This window comes from Hippocampus guttulatus, chromosome 2 (genome assembly GCF_054856545.1).
Source record: "Hippocampus guttulatus isolate MCC_2025c chromosome 2, RoL_Hgut_1.0, whole genome shotgun sequence".
Taxonomy (NCBI): Eukaryota; Metazoa; Chordata; class Actinopteri; order Syngnathiformes; family Syngnathidae; genus Hippocampus; species Hippocampus guttulatus.
Window position 1 is genome coordinate 19,782,324 of NC_141262.1, and position 6,000 is coordinate 19,788,323.

At 40.8% G+C, this 6,000-nt stretch overlaps 1 long non-coding RNA gene across 1 annotated transcript; it reads left to right on the forward strand.

Moving 5' to 3' along the window:
- Positions 1–5,169: 5,169 nt before the first annotated feature.
- LOC147208835 (uncharacterized) lies at positions 5,170–5,672 on the forward strand. Its single transcript, XR_015100174.1, has 3 exons — positions 5,170–5,302; positions 5,399–5,519; positions 5,580–5,672. It is a non-coding gene; the product is annotated as an uncharacterized LOC147208835 (long non-coding RNA).
- Positions 5,673–6,000: the final 328 nt, after the last annotated feature.

Here is a 6,000-nt window from a genome sequence, read left to right on the forward strand (position 1 = left end):
CTTTTTGGTGTTTTCGTAGATGGGTGCAGGTGGAAAGATGCGTGTGTGCCGTTGTGGGTGTAAACACAGCCGACTTGATTCACGACTAGTCGGAGCGTCTCCTCACATTCCCTTTAAGTTTAGCACAAATGAAATGTGCGGTCTACATGACGGAATCATAATGCACTCGCTCACTGGAGTGCATGCAGGAGATTGTAAAATGAAGATGTTATGTTGGCCGCTATAAGGTCACCCTAACCTTATATCTCTGTTTGTGACCCCCCCCCCCCCCCCCCCCACACACACACACACTCACAAAAGTTGTATCGCGGTCAAGTGGCCACTTTTAAAATATATTAAAGATAAAAAGATGGTCATGATAATTATAATGCAATCATTTATTTCAGTTATCTGATTCAGAGGCTTTGATGCTTGCTGTTGTCACATTTCTGAAGTAAATATGATGACATCCTCCACACATATCACAGGAACACAGAAATCCGTTTCATCACCTGCGCCAAAACTTCGATCAGCTCTTAGATGATCTATTGTCTTGTGTACTTTCTGTCACCAAGTTGTCGTTTGAAAAAATATAAATAAATAAATCCTTCAGTCTGCCGGTACGCCCAGCATGGCATAGCGCAGTCTGCCAAATTCCCAAACACGGTCAGCTAGACTTGCCCCGACAAAAAAATGAAGATGGGCCCGTTTTCACGCAGAGAGCATGTACACCTGTCTATGGAAAATGGAGACCATTGTGTTTCTTATGTACTACATACATTTATGGCCTAATTATGAAGCTGCATGCCAGTAAAAAAAAAAATAGAAATCGATAAATAAATAAAAACAAGTGGTAGGCCGCAACTGACTCGCAGACCTCGATGTGGACACGACTGTGTTCTCGGCTCCCTCTTTAGCTCTAATCAATTAGTCTGGACGGATAGTAATTGTGGATTGGCTCTGACTTCCTGGGGGCTGTTGGCAGAAGCAAAGTTGCCCACGGTGAAGACAAATCAGCAATTTGCACTCGAACACTTTGTTCAATTTAGGTGTTTTCTCTGCTCAGCGCCTTTGGCAGCTCCAACAACTTTGAAGAAGGCAACCACGTGCTTCTCCCTCTTGTTCTTTTTTTTTTAAATTGCTGTGGCTCTTAATGGAAATTTGGGAAACTGGATAACAGCCATGATAGTTAAATTTCTTTCAATATGTAATGGTGACTTGGAATAATTTTGACGATTCACAACCATGATGGAGTCACTGAAATGGCAAAGATATACCTGTATTTGTTTATTTTTCTAGAATTAGATGACCGACGCTTCAGGTGAATCTCATCTTACTTCACAGTTTCCTCCACTGCAAGGTTCTTTTAGCCAACGAAAACTAACGAAATAACTTGAAAAACAATTTTGAATACGAAATAAGGCACACTTATCGTAGGGACAGCCCAGTGGCTCATACTTACTGTGCAATACAGTTCAAGACATTGTAACTGTTTCAACAAGTGACTGAAAAGTGAAAATTTCAAACTTCCCCTTTAAGTAAAGTCAACTTATTTAATTGAACTTTTCAGTATGGATCCAGAATTTTTGGGGGGTTAATTACCTTAATACATGTTGCAACCCCGGATGCCCAGCCCCAACCAACTTTATTCGAATCATACATTTCCAAATCTTTAGGATACATTCACATCCACCTTCAGGCCAAAATTCCTCTTTAGGTAGTTATTCATTTTGATTCTTTGAGTGTGGATCCATTTTTTTTTTTTGGTTCGCTTCGCTTCATACTGTGACATTTCTACCCTGACACTCACCTCAAATTAACTACGTTTATTGATATTTGTAAAATTTCTCAGGGAGTCTTAAAATGGAGGCAAATGGGAGAAAGAGCGAATGAAAGTGCTCGATGAATCCAAATTAGGGTTGTTTAACCTTTGACCTGTGTGGGTTTTTTGGTATCTATGCAGCAGTGTTTACATGAATGGGTGGGAAATGATTGTTCAAACTCAGTATCTTTACAGCAGGGGTGTCAAAGTCATTTTTGTCGTGGGCCACATTTTAGTTACCGTTTCCCTTGGAGGGCCGCTATGACTGAAACCAAATTAAAAAAGTCAATAATAACGGTTTATTCAACTGTTGTTTAAGTTACTGTAATGAGGGGTTTGTTTATTTGAAAATGCTTGCAATATGTCTCTTTTTCTTTGCATATGAGAGTTTGAAATTTTGGTAGAGATTTTAGCAATCATCATGGAAGTTGACATGCTTTCGCGGGCCACATAAAATGATGTGGCAGGCCAGACCTGGCCCCGGGGCCTTGAGTATGACAAATCTGCTTTTCAGTACCTCTCACTTTGGAATGAGTACATTCAATTTAAATGTTTGAATTTTCGGCTGTAAATGACTTTGATTTGTTTCAAAGTGAATTTTCACTTTTTCGGGTTTGCAGTGCAATTTTGGTTTGATTTTGTTCTGCATTTGTTTCTAGAAAGCCTTCTTGGAGGAGTGTGTTTTTTTTTCTTCCCTCCCATGTTTGCGTGTGCCAGTGTGATGTAGCATAATTTCACATGAGGAAGCGTGCCCCTTCCATTCGCAGCTTGCCTTTGCTAACATCATCCTGTAATGCTGTCATTCTTCCACACGTGCGCACACTCACGCACACACACACACAGACACACTGTCTCTCTTCTTGTGCATTGCACATCACACTGCGACTTTGAAGTCGCTCCCTTCTTCCATTTTGGTGGCGCCAGGTTGCTTTGATTCGCTAACATTCTGTGAATAGTTCCTCACATGCCCGTCGTATCCTTCCCCCTCGCCCCTCCTTCTCCTCCTCCGTCCATAAATTGCAACTTGTCATGTGTCATTTTATTTTTGGCGTGTTTACGGCCATTTTGGGCCTGCATGACCAACCACCCTCCCTCTCTGCCTCTTTCCTTGTTCACTGTTGTCTTCGTACATATAATTGGACCAATAATACTGCTCAGCAGCCCCACACTCATACTTGCTGTGTGAGTGAGTGGCCTGTGTGGCGGAGAGCAGTTTTTTTTTTTTGTGCAAGGTTTATGTGTGTAATTTGTGTGGCTACATCCCACTGAGCTACCACCAACCAAGAGAACAGGCAGAAATTGTGTTGTGGCCTGTGTTATGATGACAGGAGAGAGGGAGAGTGAAGGAGTCGCAGCGGAAAGGGGGGAGAGGGAGAGCAGTCTTTATAGGAAATGTGCACTAAGTGTTACTAAAGAGCTGTTTTGTTTTGTTTTTTTTTCCCCTCCCCTGCTTAATTTATTGCATGTCTGCTGAAGGCAACAGCCCTTTATAACCCAACAATAATTTCCCATATGTTACACATATCACTACAGAGACAGGCCGGTTGGGGAGGGAAAACAAACACACGCGCACACACACGCACACACGCGCACACACGCACACACAAACACACACACACACACACACACACACACACACACAATGACTGAGGCAGCAAGTAGATTATTCTCACACACACATGCTCACACACTGTAAATACGTTAAGCTTTGGCCCGTTGGGTCCCAGTACTGTAGAAGTATCCGTATGTGCGATTCCCCATGCGCCTCAGCAACCATGGGTGGGCCAGGAAATATAAAACATTGTCGTCGGTGTTATTTGCTTTCACCATTACAGGAGCATCCTTGATAATAGAAATCTTCACAATCTTGCGGATTTGCAACAGGGAGGAGATGGTATAAAAAAAAAAAAAGGTCCAGTCTAAATGCCACTTCTTCCACAAGTTCTGTTGCATTTGATTTAACCCCCCCCAAAAAAACTGAAAAACGTGCGGCACCACAGGCTGTAGCAGTAAAGTAAGACATCCAGGCATCCTCAAATATGTCATGTTTTTATTTGTCATTTATTTATCATTAATAAATCATTTAACATAATGTCGAGTTATAAATTGACACAAAAACGGGGGATACATCAGTTAATTATGTACCTATTGTCATCAAATGGAAGAGCATTTCATTGTTCTGCCTGTCACTACCTGTATACATCATTGGAATAGACGGATGAAGAAAGGCACAACATGCTAAATGATATATTAAATTTTGGACCTGTTGAGTGAATCACACATGTTGGGAATCACCAGTTTAACATGTTCAACAACATGCCACAATGGCACGCCCCAGAAAAAAAAGGAGTCTCTTGAACTTCCCACCTTAAAAAAAAGAAAAGAAAAAAGTTAGACTGAGAGCCCTTTGCTGTCCAACCACAACATTGATGCTAGTTCTATTAGCCCGTCTATAGCGTTTTATATGGTATGTTAGCATGAAGCTAGCGGACGTTCAAAGTAATGCGTTTGTTTGAAATGCGCAGCGTGCAATTTTTATTATATTATTTGACAGTAAACCTCAAGTGGGAGTGGCAATACACAGCTTAAAGCTTCTTTTTTGAAGGGTGATTCTCTTGATGTGTCAAACTGCTGCTTTCTGTGAAGTGAGTACATACATGTATCTCTAATTTCATTTTTGAATTAAAAATGTGTTGGATTAGTTTTTTTTTAATGCAAAGAGCTACAAGGCATTTAATGACTGAATGTAGTCCTATTTCTAAGTCCATTTGACGGATAATTACCAATTCCATCCGCTATGTATATGTGTGGTATTGCTGCTCAGAGCCGAACAGTATTTGTTTTTTTTTTGTTGTTTTTTTAACAAGGTAGTCATGATCTCCGTGTACATTGAGGTGTTCGTGTGGTTTGGAATGAAGCATCAAATTAAGCGCGAGCGTAAAGTCACATGAGCATGCGAACATCAGAAATTAAGAAGCATGCAGCCCCCTGTTGGCGTGCTTGATATATCCACTGATGGGGTGGCTTCTGAAAGTGGGGGTTGATGTCTGTATGTGTGTGTGTGTGTGTGTGTGTGTGTGTGTGTGTGTGTGTGTGTGTGTGTGTGTGTGTGTGTGTGTGTGTCGTGGTGGGGGTGGCTCCGTATGGTCAATCTGGTGGTGATGGAAAGTTGATCGATCCTGACTGCAGGTGGCCCAGTTCTGAAAGAGTGACTAATGAGCAAAATACAGGCACAAACATGTAAAAAAAAAAAAAAAAAAAAAAATTCGGCTATAATTAAAATAAATGTACGCGCTCTGATGTGATTAAAACATAGAAATGTTGATATGCCGTTATGGAGTGTCACGTTGCTCTTTCTGCAGGTCCAAGTCGCTTAATGAATGCTGACAAGTCATCAAATGAGTGCGATGAATGACAAAACAGGAGGATTTTTCTTCTTATTGATCCACTAAGGGATGAATCATCACGTTATATGGCGAAGCGCAGCCCCCAAGCATCCCCGTACGCAAGTCTTTATTCATAAAGAAATAGGTTAAGCCTTGATGTTTAAATCACAGGCGGAGTGTAAATCTCCTGAAATCCTTTCATGCTTGTTAGGACAAAAGGCGCTTGTTGGAAAGGCGTCTTTAAGATGATGTTGGAATCAATGGCCAGTGCAAAAAGGTGCCATGCAAACAAGAAGACGGGATAAGAATAAAGAAGGCACTTCCGCTTTTAAGTGAGTGCCAAGATACGTATATACGCCTTTGAGTAAAATAATGATTTCGTGTTCCTCCAGGTGAAGGAAGTCGAGGGGACCTCATAGCGGATCAATATCAATTCTCTGTCAAATGCACGCTGCATGCACTCACTTATGTCCCACACAAAGCATGATTGAAAATAAAACATGGGATGCTGAATTCAATAGCAGAAGTGGAATGCAATGTCAATATTTATTGGTTCCTATTTTGAGTTCACTTTTGATAGTAAGTAGTCACAAAAAAAAAAAATGAAATGAATCTGTTCCCGGGTGTAAACTTTTGCCACTAGTACATGTTTAAGAACAATTTAGTCTTCATCTGACTGTATTACAAGAAAATAAGTGTGTTTTTAAAATTGACTTACGTCGATCTTGGAAATATGCAACTTTGTTCTCAACCAGATGTTATCCCAGCAAAATATCTTTGTTGCTCTAAAGATTGACTTTTTTTTTTTACTTC